Genomic DNA, 18299 nt, shown 5'->3' with positions numbered 1-18299 from the left:
TCTCCTGCCTACGTTTGTTTACTGCCACACCTTTTTATTATTTTTCCCCGAAGCACGGTCTTATCAGATGCCTGAGCGTCCGCGCCCACAGACGCAGTTTCCTCTTTGAGGAAACGACCGAGTGCTTGTTCCTCTTAATTGATCTTCCGCGGTCATTTTTCAAAAGGCTGAAAGCCAGCGAGCGAGTTTACTGCAGTCGTATTGTGTGGTTTTCCCACACGGCGAGCGGGTTTGTTTATCCCTGGCGCTACAGGAAGGAGAAACCCATTTCCTCTTTTCTCCCCCCCCCCCCACCTCTCGCTCCGATTTGTATCGGCACGTCTCGCTGTAGACGAATAAACTCCGGAGCTGGTGACTGAAGAAACGCGTTTCTCCGTCGGTTGGTTTGTGGAAATGAAAACCGACGAGGAGATTCGTGAGGATTTTTATATTTGTATGAAAATATAAATGTTTCACACCATCACTTTACAAAGACTCACGAGGTGAATCGTCAATGTTTTCAGTGCAAATGAATACTCGATGCCGTCGTCCGCGGCACGGGAGACGAAAATGACGTCGAACGGTGCACACCGAGAGCAAACTGGAGTCCTGGAGTTCATGGAAATCAGGCAGCAAACACCAGAAAAACACCACGAGTAAAACGCCGCGTCGTGCTGTTAAAGGGAAAGAATTAACGACGGGGTCATGTGATGAAGCGGCGTCACCGTTCCCGCGCCTAACGCCATTCTTTTCCTTTAACAGCATTCCCCCAAACGTTTTACTCTTCTTACACCACAGCAGTTTACCAACGCTTCACAATTACATTCATTAACAAACGATGTTCTTTACATGTACTTTTTTATCCATTTAGAGTTGCATTTAATGTTGTGGAATGTCCATGAAACGCGTTACTTGCGTATCGCAGCTATAACCGGTCGTTCTCTCACCAACCTCTCCTTTCATCCTCTCTCTTCAAGTTAAGACAAAATAACCAAACAAAACAAAACATAAACTCCTCTGTCCTGATGATGATGATGTCAGAAATGTTACCGTCTTACCACTGATACTGGAGACTCCTTCCATAAAAGTTTAATATACTTCTCTGTTTGTTCAGAAAATATTTCTATATCGAATGAATGAAGTCCCTGGGAATGAGCGGTTACTATAGAAACGCTTCGGAAGGTATCGGGACGTGCGTGTTAAGAGTGCATAAACCTATAAGCTGCTGTTATAGGAAATGAATCGACGCCTTCTGGCCTATCAGAATCCAGAAGTCAACAGCGCTGACCTTCTGGCCAATCAGAATCCAGAAGTCAACAGCGCTGACCTTCTGGCCAATCAGAATCCAGAAGTCAACAGCGCTGACCTACTGGCCAATCAGAATCCAGGAGTCAACAGCGCTGACCTTCTGGCCAATCAGAATCCAGAAGTCAACAGCGCTGACCTTCTGGCCAATCAGAATCCAGAAGTCAACAGCGCTGACCTACTGGCCAATCAGAATCCAGGAGTCAACAGCGCTGAGGTATAATCTATATAAGGCGTGTATAATCATGTCACGACGTAAATGCAATACTGTTTTCTATCTCGTTTTTTTTTTTGTTTTGTTTTGTTTTGTTTTTTCTTTCCTATACAAAAGCACCGTCTGATTGCGAAACTCTTAACACGTGACACCGTTTGTGTTGAAGGTTAAAACTACATCGTGTTCACTCTTTTTTCCTGCAATGATCACAAATCAGGGCGTGGACACGTTTTACGGCAATAAAAATCAACATCTGGCTGTTGGAAAAAAAAAACAAAAAACAAATCCCTAAACGTCCCGCCGATTATTAAATCGTAATGATGCAGATGTAAGCATTCGTGCGCAGAAACGGAGGAATTTCCCTCAAGCTAGCTGGCATTGTTTTGTTTTTGTTTAGCTTGTTGGGAAATAATTACATTCGGAAAAATCCATGGCTCGACGGACGGGTTTCCGTTTCCCGGTCCGCCTTCTCCACGGCGTCCGTTCGCTGTCGGGTGCCAGAACTTCTCGATGAACGGGGCGTGAACGTTTAGTCCCGGCGGTCGTCGTCGTCGTCGATCAGCCGTCTTTGGCTCCCGAGCGGCGAGTAGTCGAAGCCGTTGAGGTGGCGCAGCGACTTGCAGACGGGGCAGGGGTACTCCGCCAGACCCTCGATGTCCTCGAAGGCCATGTTGACGATGCGGACGGTGCAGGACTCGCAGTACAGGTGGCCACAGGAGAGGCGTCTGAGGCGGGCGGCGTAGGAGATGCAGCACTGGCAGTGAGGATGAAGGTCCGAACCCGGAGAGAGGCTGCCGGTCAGAGAGCTGCTCTCGACGCTCGACGCCCGGCTCGATCCCAGCTTCACGGACGACCTGAGAACGGAAAAGTTTCAGAAGCAGGAACACAAAATCCTCCACAGTGCTTTTACTGTTTTCTTTCCCGCCTCGGCCCTATTGTTCAACTCTTTTTTTTATGGTTTTATAAATCCCGACTGTACTATAGCCAGAGACGCCGGTGCTCCTGGTCGTGAGGAAGCAGAGCTCGAGGAGCAGGAAACCCGAACACCATTTTGAAAGCGTTTCATGAAGGATTATTCAAATGTACGTTCATTTATCGATCTGGACTATCATCTTACACAGAGACATTCTAAATCATAAATGAGTTGGAGACTTGTAGTCAAGACCAAGACATGATGGAGACAAAATGGGCCAAGAGGAGACCGCATGTACACGCAGATGAAGCACATTTCAGGGTGAATCATAGTTCTGTTTGAGTGGAAATAGTTTTATCCATCATCACCATAGAAACTGCTTAATGTAAAGAGAGAGAGAGAGAGAGAGAGAGAGAGAGAGAGAGAGAGAGAGAGAGAGAGAGAGAGAGAGAGAGAGAGAGAGAGAGAGAGAGAGAGAGAAACACAGACACATGGGATTAAAGTAACCCAGTTCCAGATGTGTCATTATTAACCTGGATGTTTATCTGAGGTTTCCCAGACGCTCCATGTCGGAGCTGGTGTGAGATGAAACGCGCTCACCTCGGAGATGAAGCCGGAGTTCTTTTCAAACAGTCGAAGCTGAGCGCGGAGAGAATCCTCCAAAACATGGCCATGCCTCTTTCTCTCATCACAGCGAGTAATCCTTGCCTGCCGAGTCCAGCTCCAGCTGTTCCTGCATCCAGATGTGGGCTAACTCTCGCTTACAGAATGCGCCAGAGGAGAGAGAAACGGGTCGTCGCAGAAAATCAGTTCACGGATGTAGAGCGAGAAAATTCCGGATTCAACCACTCTCTCTCTCTCTCTCTCTCTCTCTCTCTCTCTCTCTCTCTCTCTCTCTCTCTCTCACGCTCTCCCTCTCACACACACACACTCTCTAAAAATGTTTAAAGGCTCGAGCAAGTCCCCAGCCTCCACTGACCCTCCTCCTCATCCACGGATCGACGGCTTTCCAGATTTCCAAATATGATCACCAAGAGTCTCATTAAAAAAAAAAAAAAATTCAAACCTGATCTCATCCTTCGTACGTGCTGGAGGATGCGTAACTATGGCAACCCCGTCGAGAACGCGCCCGCTGCTGTCTTGACTTACGCGCTTGAGACGCAGCCCGAATCCATTTTGCGCACGAGCCCTCCGTCCAAATCCGGCCTGAATCCGCAGCGCGCCCACGAGCGGATTATTTTTAGCTCCAACTGTGGAGTTTATAGCAGGCGAGAAACCTGTTCCACCAGCGCGCCGAGAACATCTCCCGACACTTCCGGCTGGCGCAAGCACTGAGACACGAGCCGAGAAATGTCTAAACTCCTCCACTTCCTCTCCCCTTACTGAGGCTGTGTGTGTGTGTGTGTGTGTGTGTGTGAGAGAGAGAGAGAGAGAGAGCGTTAGTGCTTAACACTGAGGATTACCCTGCTGAATAAAAACCCAACAGAAACCCTCAAAGAACTTGCGATGGTTTTAATGGTTATAATGGGATCTGTAGTGGTTTTAATGGAAACTCTAATAATGGTCCCTGTGGGTCTCTACTGGTAATTCGTTCCCTTCTATTGGTGGCACGTTATGTCTAGTGGATACCATTAAGTACCAATAATGTTAATAGTTTTAATGCTTAGCTGATGGTTTGGTAATGGTATTTGTAGTTGAAACCATTAGGATTTCTCCCCCCTTCCCCAGTAGGGTAGTTCTAGATACAGTGTGTGTGTGTGTGTGTGTGTGTGTGTGTGTGTGTGTGTGTGTGTGTGTGTGTGTGTGTGTGTTTCTATTCATATTTTCACCTTGTGAAGGAGGAAGTGCTCCAGTTTCAGTTTTCCAGTTTCATCTTCTTAAAAACTAAATCTGAATCTATAAATCAGCACTGATAATAACCACACCCGGAACCAGAACCGGAACCACACCCTTAACCACCCTTAACCACCCCCAACCACCCCTGTTAACCACCCCACCACTGAGGAACACAGGCGGCTGTCAGGTAACATTAATTATTATTATTAATGACTATTAGTCACTTCGTACTGTGCATCGCTTTATGACTGTAACACACAATTGCATTTTCATTCAGAGTAATGTGATGTACAGATACACACCATGGTGTGTGTGTGTGTGTGTGTGTGTGTGTGTGTGTGTGTGTGTGTGTGTGTGTGTGTGTAAGTAACCTGACATTTATTATTCTCTCTGTCTCTTCTGAGACTCACAGACATATCTCTCTCTCTCTCTCTCTCTCTCTCTCTCTCTCTCTCTCTCTCTCTCTCTCTGTGTGCTTGTGTGTGTGTCGAGGCGTTCCCATCGGTGGTACACACACACACACACACACACACACACACACACACACACACACACACACACACACTGAAAAAATACATCATGAAGTAACAAGGAAAGAAACTTGAGAAACAGTGAAATGCAGAAGAACCGGTGACGAAACGTCACTGATAAGATGGAGGAAAGAATCCTGTTTATCAAGTTGTGACGCAATCTTCTCAGCTTCACATCCAATCACACGGCAATATGCATATGACGTGCTCTTTTTTTTTTTCATCAGAAACAAACATTTTTGCTGCAACTATCCAAAACCTGCACTAAAACAGGATATAACCTTCATTAATGTTATATCCACACCGTTCAGCCGGAAGATGAAAACCACCTGCCTGATGTTCTGTAGGTCTGACGCATGGACTCCACAAGACCTCTGAAGGTGTGCTGTGGTAGCAGCAGACTCTTTAACTCTTTAACTCTTTAGACTCTTTTGACTCGTTTGTCCAGCACATCCACAGACGCTCGATCGGATTGAGATCTGGGGAATTTGGTGGCCGGGTCGACACTTTGAACTCTTTATGTTCCTCAAACCGTTCCTCAACAGTTTCTGCGGCGTAACAGGGAGCGTTATCCTGCTGGAAGACGCCACTGACCACCATTAGGGAATAACGTTGCTATGAAGGTGTGTACTTGGTCTGCAACAATGTTTAAGTAGGTGGTACTTGGCAAAGGAACATCCACGTGAAACCATCACAATTTGGCCCTTGTCAAAGTCTCCCAGATCGTTACGCTTGCCCATTTTTCCTGTTTCCAACACGTCAACTTCGAGAACTGACTGTTCACTAATATAGCCTAATAAATCCCACCCCTTAACAGGTGCCACTGTAACGAGATAATCAATGTTACTCACTTCACCTGGCAGTGGTTTGAATGTTAAGGCTGATCGGTGTATATCCTCTTAATATAGGTTGCGGCACCACCTACTGTTTGACATGGGAATTGCAACCGCTGATTTCATTAAGATTCAACAGATCAGGTGCTGCTTCATAACATTGCATTTTTTCCACCCAAAAAGATGCACAGCTTGCCTTCCTCTAAATGATCTTAGTTATTTGTTTCGAAAATATAAATTATTCCACGTGTCCTTATGAGATTTCTGTCTTTCTTTCTTTTTAACAATAACTTAGACCGAGTGGCCAGTTTCTTGTGTCAAGCTCTAATGACAAGCTCCACTCAGTGTGGAACCTCTCTGAATATTGTTTTGAGTTCTCGGATTTTATTTTGGTGCAGAAAATCCCTGCATCAGCCCATAAGTACTCCGACAAGCACTTTATTGTAAAGCAATAAAGCTGATCTCCGTTATACTACGAAACAAACATTACAGAAGAGTTTATTAGTGTTGATCAGGTCCTTCGATCTTTCCTAGTTAATCTAACTGTAATGAATAACTCTGGAGAATCCAGGGAGTGACTGCGGAGTACTTATGTCATGATTGTAGATGTAGTAAAGGTTAAGTGCTTTCCACACACATTAAACACATCACTTCTAGATACTGGATATTGTAAGAAGTTTCCAGTTAATCCAGTTTATCAGGTCACTAAACAGCCGCATGTACAGTAAGTAACAGCACTACAGTGCCTGAAGAACAGATATTTATCAGCTATTCAGACATGTGAGTGTAAAAGTTTGTACACCATTAGGACAAAATGAAGGTTGGTTTTCACACACTTACTTTCTTACTTAGGAAATCCCACCTAAGATTTTTTTTTTAAATATATATAATAGTGCGTAAGATCTAAATAGTGTAAAGAAACAAAACAAAACCCATAATGAAATCATTTTTGATTTTCTTGATGTATCTGAAGAGAGATAAACGTATGTCTTCTGTCCTATAGCTTCCAGATCCTTATTTGAGGATCTCACTCGTTTATTTAGTGTATAAAGCCTTATAAGATCTTCATATGAGGACGGTTGCGAATTAACCTGTTCCCAAACGTCTTCCTGATTAAGACAGAGACGGAGAAGCTCAGTGAAAAGCTCTGGATTTTGGGGTTGTTGTCTTGTTTTTTTAGAAAGATATTTTCTGGTACTCCATAACCCCCCCCCCCCCCCCCCCCCCTCCCCACGCCCATTTTTATCTGGTACATGCTGAACTGGCTGATCAGTGTTTTAATTACAGGTGAGAGGTGAGGATTATTGTCTTCCTTCCTTACTGTCGTTGATCGAAACTACAAGATTTGTGTTTTAAAACCTTTTTATTCTAAAATCCAGACCATGTGATGATGTCGGGTGTGAGCGGCGCGGCAGTGACATGCATGAAGCCTTATTTAAAACCTGGTCACATCATCTCACAGCCTGTTGCTAAGCAGTGCATGAGAGCAGCAGCAGCAGCAGCAGCAGCAGCAGCAGAGCCCAGGCTGAAATATACAGCGTTCAGCTCCACGTCTCACCTGTTCGGCCTGAAGCTCAGCGTTAGAACAGCTGCCCAGGTCTCCTTTAAACACTACGTGGTAATTACTGAGGAACTCGATCCTGTTTTACTGAGTTACAGGTAGAAAAAGAAAAAAAAACAGGATCAGGATCTAGGTTAAATATGTATCTTAACACTTATTTATTTATTTATTTATTTATTTATCTTACATGAGTCAGGTGTTATGAGGTTATGGACACAAATATGATATTATATGCGATTATACTGATATTCAATACTTCAGGGATTTGTTAAAACTAACTGGTGGCTGGGTAAAGATTAGCCTGCATTCATATGCAATAGCAACATTTCATCTTATTATTCTGGTCATGATGAGAGAGGGAATATTAGGCAACACCGACCCCCCCCCCCCAAAAAAAAAAAAAAAAAACAAACCCCACACCCACTTACTAATATATAAAATAACTAAATAATTACTACTATTACCACTACTAATAAAGAAGAAGAAGAAAGAAGAATTATTATTACTGTTTTCTTCTTCTGCTTCTTCTTCTTCTTCTTATTATTATTTGGATCCTGCCAATGGCAATCTATTAAAAGAGAAAATGATCTTGAAAATGTGAGAAACGAACAAACAAACAAACAAACAAGCAAATAAATAGCCTACAACTACTAATTTGTTAGCTGTTGTTGTTGTTGTTGTTGGTCACGATCAGTTGCACTACTTATGGCATATGATTGCTGTATTTCTTATTTTTTTATATGGATCACGCCACAATCTATCAAAACACTTGCATGATCATGCTAGCGAAACATAAACAAACAAACAAACAAACAAACAAAGGAACAAACAGCCTACTACAATTACTACTAATACATTATTTATTATTATTATTATTAGTTGTAGTAGTATTATTGTTGATGATATTGAAGTTGTTGTTGTTGTTGTTGTTTTGTATGTTCCCTGTGATATCTCCACTGCCAGTATTGTAATCACACATAACTATAGCCTACAGTATATGGTGTAGCTTTAAATAATTATCATCTTTATTATCATTTGCATTTTCTCTTCCTGTCCTCCTTCATCACAATCCATCACCTGCATGCAAAGACGCACATGTCATCAGATCATGCTGATTTTGTTCTCTCTCTCTCTCTCTCTCTCTCTCTCTCTCTCTCTCTCTCTCAACCATGTACCTGTTAATCATCAGAAAGAAGATTCTCCTTTTGGAGTAAAATGTGCTGTGCGTTAGACTCGACGCCAAAGCCCTGCATCAGCCCAGTGAAGCATGCACACTAGGCAGGGCGCATCACTGGTGTGTGTGTGTGTGTGTGTGTGTGCACACTGTGACACTAGTGACGTCGAAACACACACACACTGCATAGCATATTAGCATTTTAGCATGATAGAATAATAACAAGTAAGGACGTAACCATGGCTGCGTGTCATAACACCTAATAAATACTTCACCCAGACTAACAGAGTAACTAGTGTAGTATGGTGATATAATAGCACTCAGTCATGAATATTCAATACTACAGAATAGAAACGTGTGTAGAATTATTAAACAAGTCGGATTTAATAATGATAATAGCATAACGTAAAGAGGAAAAAAAAAAAAAAGTGGCTGTGCGTTTATCGCGCCTTTGATTCGTTTGATCCCCCCCTCTGCTCTGGGTCAGAATGGTACAGTCCTACGCTGGACTAGAGGAGGGAGGAGGGAAGTCTCGGTGTAGTAGGGGAGCGCTGTTCTCCTGTTACACGGGGAAACGGAGGACCCTAAGCATTAAACAGACATCACAACATTTGAAGAAAACACTCCTTTTCCAAATAAATCATCCCTCACGGAGAGATTACCGGGAAGACAAAAAGAAAAACCACATCACAAACCCAGGTAAGTGTTAAAGAGTATGGATGAGCAGGAGATCTGAGATATAGATATATATAGATATAGATATAGATATAGGCTATATATATATACATATATAAAATAAAAAAATAATAATAATACATTTGTACAGTAGAAATCAGACTCGAATTATCGCACGCGTGTAAAACTCTTGATTGGATTAGATTTTGGAAATACATCAAACATGTACAGTCTCTTAATAATAACAGCCATGATCATTCTGGATGCAGAAGATGAATAATAATCCCGCATTCATAACTGAGACATTTCTTCCTAACTGCAGTGGATTTCAGAGCGTTCAGGTCGTAGTGCTTGTATGTTTACACACCTTTCTGATTGAGGAATTAATGAAACAGGTTGTTTTATGGCATTAATTGGAGACGAGCCTGAGCCTCGCCCCTGCCTTCACCTTCGCGCTGGGGCAAAATGTCGAGCTGAGAGCCGCGAACTGATGCTCTTTTGTGCGTGTGGGATCATAACGGCGTTATAACACGCCATCACAGCTGTATTTGCGTGTGTCATGCTGGAAAATGCGGCTTTTTTTTTTTTTTTTTTTTTTTGGCTGGTCGTCATGACGCGAGCAATGACCTTGCAGCAGCAGAATATGATGATGATGAAGAAGAAGAAGAACATGAAGAGGAAGAACATGGCAGGATGGCTTTTGTCCCTAGATGCAAAAATGAAGTTATTTATTTATTTATTTATTTATTTAAATGTTGGCCATTTTTATTTATTTATTTATTTATTTATTTTCCAGTTTGCGATAGTGTGTCCGAACGACACAAGACTGATAGAGATGGGAGTAGAGATGGGAGTAGAGATGTAGAGATGGAGTCAGGATGCAGTCACGATTCATCGGCAGATTGGAGGATGAAGAACGCGCCGGTGGCTCTGCCTTCTCCTGGAGTGGCCTAAATGAATGCACTGCATGTGATTGTGTTCATGGTTAGTCATGATGAAATCCCACCTAGTGATGAAAGTATGAGGATCGCACACAAAAGCCGATGACGCTTTTCCATAAATAGACGACGGACCGATTGTATAGTCGGTCACGTTATAAGCGAGCTTGTTCCTGAAGATTCCGTTCCCAACCTTCACGTGACGTCTAATCCCTCGGATCTTGAAGATACCGTAAATCTTAAGCCAGGTTTTACGTTGAAATAAGAATTCTTTGATTTCGAGTTCGGGCGGCTTCGTGGTTCGTACGTTTGCGCCACACCTCTTTGGGGTTCGAATCCCGCCTCCGCCGTGCGTGTGTGTGTGTGTGTGTGTGTGTGTGTGTGTGTAGAGTTTGCATGTTCATCCTGTGCATCAGGGTACTCCGGTTTCCTCCTCCCGTCCAAAGATGTGTGTTTTGTTGGTGTTTCCAAATTGTCTATAGTGTGTGTGATTGTGCCCAGCGATGGGTTGGCATCCTGTCCAGCGTGTCCCCGAGTCTTCTCGTCGATGTGTCCTCTGCCTCGTGCGCCGAGCAACCTGGGATAGCCTCCAGCCTCCCCGGTATGGAAAATGGATGGATTGCGAGTTCTTCGAGTGTGAACTCTATGCGACGACGCTCGTTTAGAATCCACCGATAGGAGGACGCCATGCTCGTGCGGTGGCCGCGGATGCGCCAGTGGCGATGGCGAAACGCACGCAAAACACGCCGACGGACAGAAGAATTTCCTATAGTATAGGATAGGGTATAGTGGTATAGTTCCTACTGCAATAGCAATGGGTTCTGTATATCATAGATACACTGTCTGCACGTACACTTTCCCTTTGTTTGCCACAGTTGCCCATGTTTGAGGAAATGGATGAGTTTTAATTGAGATTATTTGCTTCAAAATAAGAACACCTAGGACCATATCCCAAAAACTAGCCGACTTGTTTTTTTCCCCTGTTGGAAAATCGTGTTCTCAGCAAACCTTGGTTTTCGCTTACAGTTTTCAAAATGTGCCAAAAAAATCCAGCATTTGAAGACATAACGTTCATTTCCCGGTGGGAGAAGCGATGCTGACTTGCCCCACGTCTGAACGCCGAACACTACCGAACACCTGTTCCGTACATCGATCGAACGTGCTCTTAGAGAAGAGAACCGTCCAGCTGTTCAACAGCTTCATCTCCCTGCCCGTGCTCTTCTGGTCTCCAGAAGACGTCCCTTTCGAGACGTTTTATCAATACTCCCGGCTCTCGTGCTCATTTTGCTGAGATTTTTTCCCCGTGCGCTTTGTCCGTGCTGCAGTGTTCTCGACTGGATAACCTTGAGAACCCTCGGAGGAGCCACCGGGAGGCGCTGAACGGTCGTAGGAAGCGGTTTTAAGTTCCTCACAGGCAGAAAGTGCTTTTCTGGATTTATTGCTTCTTCCAGACGCATCCTGGAGATCACGTGACGCTCTTCCAGTCAGCTGGTTGTTAAAGCTGATCACGTCATGCCCTGCGTTTGCTCTGGGTTACGTCTGGAGATGCGATCATAAGTGGTAGATCAAATCTGCTGGGTTGGATTTTGTAGGTAACCACATTAGATGGATATTATCAAAAACAGAACCCTGTGAGGGCTTTTTTTATTTTTAGAGGTATGGTTTAGTGTCATTATGTAGATTCACCGTGAAATGAATGGAAATGAGAAAATGAAGCGGCGCGGCGTATTGGCGTATCAACTTGAGAATTGGACAGATTGATGCCATTTTTCTTCTTTCAACCACCGCTCACTTTAACCGTCAAATATCGGCGGGATCGTTCTAGTGCCGCTGACCTTGATGTGACCTTTTGAATGTACGCTCCAGTTTCCGTCGATTTATTTCATGCCAACAAATTGCACGGTGCTTTTTTTAACGTAGTTTGATTTATATACTGCTTTTAACAACAGACATTGTCACAGCCAGAGGTGGCAGCGGTGAGTCCTGGGCTGAGCACAGGACGGTCTTTATGACTACAGCAGCAGCTCTTCTGTACAAATCTCCAGCATCCAGGCGAGATTACTCACTAAAGCTATTTCGGGGACGTGAAATCTTTCGGAGCAGGAGGTGAGTCAGAAACGCCGGAGCTCCGAGCAGAAGTAGAGCGTTAAGATGAATCAGGCAGGTCCTGAAGCAGAGAAGAGCCAAAGCCGTAGAAGTCTGTCCTTTTTACAATAACTCCTGCGTTTCCCCGAGCAGAGGAAATGCTGTTCCTGTGGGCGAGGAGCACTGCACCTAGGGTGAGCAGTTTGCTGAACGCGGTGATCGTTTTAAGAGCGCTTTAAAGGTAGCACGAGAGCTGCGTGTCAGAGTAGCACTCCAGAGACGGCTGGAGAAACTGTCTCAGTGCCGTTTAAACATAAAAGTCGAGCGACTTCACACAACGCCGCGGATTTCTTAAATCGTTTCAAACCATACTGCCGTGTTGATTGCAGCATCAGCTCACGGAGGAAATTCGTAGCAATTTGCAGGACTAAACGTGCGTGAAAGACGGGGAACTAATCAGTAGCCTGGGCACCAGGGATAAGCGGATTACGTGTCCGAGCTATTAGTTATTATTCATTTTCTCGGCGGATTAGTAGGGTCAGGAGACGGGAAGTCATCAGTGATGTTTTCTTCTTTCGTTCAACAGCCAGCGAAAGATAAAACCCTGCCCATTATTGACTTTTGGAACAAACCGACTTTCAAGCTAATTGTTTCCGGCCACCCGCGGCACCACACACATCGGCGTTCATCACGCCGATTACCGACTAAAGAGACATCATTCACGACGTATGACGTTTTCGGAATATTCTTATGAATCCTACTTTATTCACACGGTCAGCTTTGAGAGGAGCTAATATCTTTAATGTGTGGTTTGAAGAGGAAATCTCACAACTCGTCGCTGAAACACTGTCGAGAAGGCGACACGATACATTACGAGCCAGGGGGGTGTAAACTTTTGAACAGGATGATCGGTGTAAATTGTTGTTATTTTGTCTTGTGGGAAACATGTAAATATCTCATGTAGCTTCTGAAGGGCGGGGCTAAATGGAAAAAAAAAAAAAAAGATCTTTCAACTAAAATAATAATTTACACCGATCGTCCTGTTCAAAAGTTTACACCCCCCCCCCCGGCTCTTAATGTATTATGTTGCCTTCTCGAGCATCAGTGGACGTTCGCACCTTTTGTAACAGTCGTGAACGAGTCCCTCGGTCGTCCTCGGTGTGAAAAGACGGATCTGGACATCTTATAAACGCTGATGGGAAGGGGCTCGGATATGCAGAAGATGCCGGAAAGTAAAGAATGTGCAGGACTTGGAGGATTTCTCTCAAGAACAGTGGGGAGTTTAACTGCTCAGGACAAAACAAGGGACTCGTGAACACAAAAACTATCACAAGACATCGTTGATCGTCCAGGTAACGACACGCGGTATTACGAATCGAGCGTGTGGAAACTTCTGAACTAACTTCGTTTGTGTAAATTCAGTTATTATCGTGTCTCGTGGACTATAATAAACAGCTGTTCTGTGAAATAGCGTATTCTTTGTCCTCATATCACATAGAGAGGTGATTTCATTCCCAGTCACGTTTCCTCTATCTTTTATTTCCACACCCATCTGTGCACACACACCTGCCGTCAGCAGGCTCCCCAAACACGGGAAGGGCCTTTGTGTGTCTTTTGTGTGTTTATAATGTAAATAACTGCGATGAAGATAAGGTATATTTGGTATTACGGCTTATTATTCAGTACCTGATTCAGTCATATTAATAGGAACGGTTGAAAGATAATGTACGTGCACTGACTAACCCCATACCTAATACTGTACCAGACCTTAACGTGTTTAGCTCCCATTTTATTACACAGTTATCTTAAAACACGTGAACTCCTAGAAATGATCCAGTAAATAGGAAAGATTACGAGTTAAGCGTTACGAGGCTGCAGCACGTCCCTGTCGCGGTGAAGCGAGACGTTTCTTTCGTCAGTAGTTTTGTCCATTTTGTGGGCGTGTCACTAAAACTCACGCAGTCAGTATTTCGGTATTCCTGCGGCTCGGTGAAGCACCGATTAACGCGGACGTGGCCGTCTTTGTTCGTTTCGTGAAAACGTATTCACTTCTCGCGTCGAGTTGCGTCATGCTGATGATTTTAACCGGTGTGCGTTTATGCTTGGATGATTTTTAAGCGATAGAATTTCCTGGTTGTTTTCGGGACACGGACGTGCCTATAAGTAGTCGATTTAATATATTGTGCTGCCTTGGTCGTGGACGGGCTACGAATACTCGTTATCTACGACCACACACGAGCCTCTTGCACTCAGACGATCTTCTGATCAGGATTATTGCGGAAGGATGGATGAAAACGGCTGTATAATCCTAAGAGCCAATAGAAGACGCGGCGCTAAATCAGAAGAGAGTCTCTTCAGGGCCGTGAGAGTTTCCTGCGGTGCGCCGAGTTGTAGTCACGATGACGGAGCGAGCGTCTCCGTGGCGACAGCGAGTGCAGAGAATGATGAGAGATGTGCGCCGTGTCGAAACGTCCTCTCTCCATGAAACCACGCTGGATTTCACTTACTCAAGGTCTAGCGGATGATCAGAACCAGACCACGGCTTATTCAGTCAAGGCTGCGCGGGTGTACCTTTTTGTCTACAGCGTCGGTGCACAGGGGTCGAGGGCTTGAGGGTTTTTTTTTTTGTGCATAGAATTCAAATCCACAAAACGTGGTTAGCTAGCATCCATGCTACTCGTTTACAGACGTTAATGACGTTCTGACAAGCGTCCTTAGGGCTGAACTTTCCAAATGGCGTCATCGGTCAGTATCAGTGAAAATAAAAAGAAGTAAAGAGGTTGAGCTTCTTGCGGTGAGAGTCGGGAAATTCGGATGATGCAACTTCCTGTCGAACGCGTGAAATATTTCCTAGGGGTGAACGCGTTCAGGTGACAGGGCTGAGTGAAACTGAACTGTTTTTTTTTTTTTTCTTTCCTTAACGGATAATGGACGACTCGGGTGTGTGTGTGTGTGTGTGTGTGTGTGTGTGTGTGTGTGTGTGTGACAGTTCAGTCATGTTCCAAGCATGATGTTGTTCACACATTGATGCTGAAATCAGAAGCTTTTTGAAGAATTCGATTTCGATTTAACGATGAAGTGGATTGGAGTTATAGCCGGCCGTGAAAGACAAAAAGAGCTGCAAAATAAAATGGCACCTTCTTCTTCTTCTTCTTCTTCTTCTCCATTTTTATCCTCTGACCAAATCTAGACCCGGGACTTGCATCATTCTGTAGCTTTTCAGACTGCAGGCAAACAGCAAACAGCTTCTATTGTGTGTCGTTTCTAAAGCGACATTGTTCCATTTCCAGCGGCTCGTTGTCTCGTTCAGGTTAAACCAATAAGGCAGCTTGAAAATGCTAACGCGCCTAGTCACGATGTCACGACCTTTACTAATGCAAGCTGGCCTTCATTATCTTCGTTATAATTGCGAGCAGTATATTTGTATTCGGGTTAAAATGAGCAGGGTCAGGACGGTAGTAGTAGCAGTGATACTATGGAGTATATTTTTTGGTAACTCTTCCATACTGATAATGAGAAACCTACTAAGCATATATTAGTCAGGGACGTCATGGAAGATTTTATTTAGCTCCGATTCTCGTAGCTCTCCCGAGAAAACACACCCGAGCTCTTACACCGCCGAAACAAACGCTTGAACGCCTCTCTCATCTACTACGTCTGTAGGAAAGCACCACGTGCCGTCATGAAGAATTAAGAGACGGCATCTTCTCATAGGATAAGAACACGCAGGGTCATGAATAATTATGAGACGCCGACGTGTCATCGGCGTGCTATAGTAGTGACACGACGAGATTTTAAACCCGCGAGACGAAGATAGCGGAATAAAGGCTCAGAATCGACCAGATTTCTCCTACAGTTAAGATGAACGGATGCCAAGATCGTCTTTTATAACGTGCGGCACTCTGTCAATCTCAGAGAATGTTTCAGGTTTAGTGTTTCATGACGCCATGAAATTTATAAGCCAAAAAAAACCCCCACAGCTTGTCATGTTACCAAGAAACCGCTACGTGTAAACGCTAAGTGTTCTTCTTTGTTACGTAACAAAAACGTCTAGATCACGTACCGTAGCACGACGTAGCTGAACAAGTCGGCGTGGACGGGCCGTTTCTATAGAAACGATAGCGCATCAGGACGAGCGCGTTAATATTAACATGAGCGTAACATTCGATGTGCAGTTGCTGAAAATGAATCGACATTTTCGACCAGTCGGGAGCTATAGTACGGACCGACATGTCCCACGTGTTTTGATGACATCGAGCGCTCTTTGAGGTCATACGGAAGGAACGCGGCTAAGTAGGGAAACATTAAAGCGGACTCCGTTCATTTGTGGTGCCGTAGTCCGACTCTGAAGGACGTTGGCATCCAGCTGTGATGGAAGAGGACTGAAGGATGATCTGGACGGAAGGTGTTTATCAGATGGTGTGTGTGGGTGTGTGATGTGGAGCTGACGGTGGGAGATGATAGCGTTCGGAGCCGGAGTGCTGTGAGTCATCAAGGCTGCTGATTCGACGCTGTATAATGGAACTGGGTGCGCAGCTCCAAATCAACCTTGACCCAGTCATTCATTATGCGAGTAAAATTCTGGTTAATTCGTGTGACTCATCCACACACACCTAAAATCTGGTGCAGTGGTGGTGGTGGTGAAGGTGAAGGACCATGTACCACCACATCCACACCGTAAATCTGTAAATCCTAAATCTCCAACAGGAGGATTATCAGTATGATTAGCTAGTTCAAAGCGAATGGCGTATCAGACCAGGTTAAGCTCTTTTCCCTTTTCGGATTAACATGTTTGACATTTATGTGCTCGATGGAAGCCGTTACATATTTTATACCATATAGCATGTGGAATGCAAATCTAATGGAAACGAATGAGCAGACTCTGATCAGCTCTGTCCATGCCGGGGCTCATTTTAGATAAATAGGCCATGTTGCTGTGTTACTGTTATACACTTATTGTCAAGTGGGTGAGTCAGATAAAATCAGTTTATTGACCAATAATGCATCAACAACTTCTCTTAAATGCGATTGTTTATCTGCATTTATCTGAACGCATATAATATATACACACACGCCAATCAGCCATAACTCAGATCCTTCCGCTTGCCCATTTTTCCTGCTTCACATCAACACGTCAACTTCGAGGACTGACTGTTCAGTTGTTGCCTAATATATCCCGCCCCTTGACAGGTGCCACTGTAACGAGATAATCGACGTCATTCACTTCACCGGTCAGTAGAACGGATTGGAAAATAATACTGAAGATCGGTATACTTTGCAAAATGATGTACAAATAATAATAATAATAAAAAAAAAACAACCTAAATGACATCGTTACAGCGTCAAAACGTTTACTGCTTTATTTTGGCCTCGTGGTAAGTAGAATAACAGCTTTCAGTTCAATTACAGTCTTGGAGGTGATTTAAAGTTAGGGTAATATTTATTTGGTGGGCCGGGTTAGAACTTTTAGAACCAGCTTGTGTATTTGACAGCCCTGGTCTAGTTTTTTTTCCGTCTTCCTATTGGATTTGGCTTGAGTGAGCGCGACTAAATGGGAAATCTCCCCCTTGGTTTCATCCATCTGCCCAGCAAATTGACAAATTTCCTCCATGTGCACTCTGATAAATTTAGCACGGACTCCTTTGGTGTGGGTCCTGTGTCCTCATGCCTAGTTTATGATTCTTACCAAGCAGGCATTTATCTTGGATTTGCACCCCATTTTCTCCCAATTTGGCCATTTGCTAATTCCCACCTGCTAGCTGGTTCTCTGGGAGATGACCGATATCCAACCAGAGAGGGTGAGGGCAGGAGTATTCCAGGACAGTTGGGATCGGTGGAACCCTGGGTTATATGATCACTATCCCTCTCGTCTTTCCTCACTTCACATTGGGTATTCCCTCGTCTTCTGATCCTGGGTGAGCGCCGCACCGCTGGGATTTGTCAGCGGTACCCGTAGCCGATTGATGCAGACTTTGGTGCCATGATGATCGCCCCCCCCCCCCGCCCCCCACCACTGCCCCATCTGTCGTAGTGTTGATGACATGTTGCTCTCCTGTAGCTTCAGAGTCCCAGAGAAGCGCTGCATTCCCGATGGCGCCATCAATGCAGCGTCAAAAAACTCGATTACATAATTAGGTCTTTCATCAGCGCTTAACAAGAGCGGGCGCTTACCCACCCCCTAACACCATCGCTGCTTCACAATCCAGTCATTACCAATGAGGCATGCAGGAGATGCTCTGTTTCACTGCTGCACCAA

At 44.4% G+C, this 18299-nt stretch overlaps 1 protein-coding gene across 1 annotated transcript in view; it reads left to right on the top strand.

The window, feature by feature from the left end:
• Positions 1-8745: 8745 nt before the first annotated feature.
• The window catches only part of sv2a (synaptic vesicle glycoprotein 2A), a 31633-nt gene continuing 22079 nt past the window's right edge, over positions 8746-18299 (top strand). The window contains exon 1 of the mRNA XM_017452755.3: positions 8746-9044. The gene's annotated coding sequence lies outside the window, so the exon portion shown is untranslated. The remainder of the gene's footprint in view (positions 9045-18299) is intronic.

The sequence above is a fragment of the Ictalurus punctatus genome, chromosome 23, assembly GCF_001660625.3.
Source record: "Ictalurus punctatus breed USDA103 chromosome 23, Coco_2.0, whole genome shotgun sequence".
NCBI classification, from domain to species: domain Eukaryota; kingdom Metazoa; phylum Chordata; class Actinopteri; order Siluriformes; family Ictaluridae; genus Ictalurus; species Ictalurus punctatus.
The sequence above is the reverse complement of the archived record's forward strand: the minus strand, read 5'-3'. Positions and strand labels throughout refer to the sequence as shown.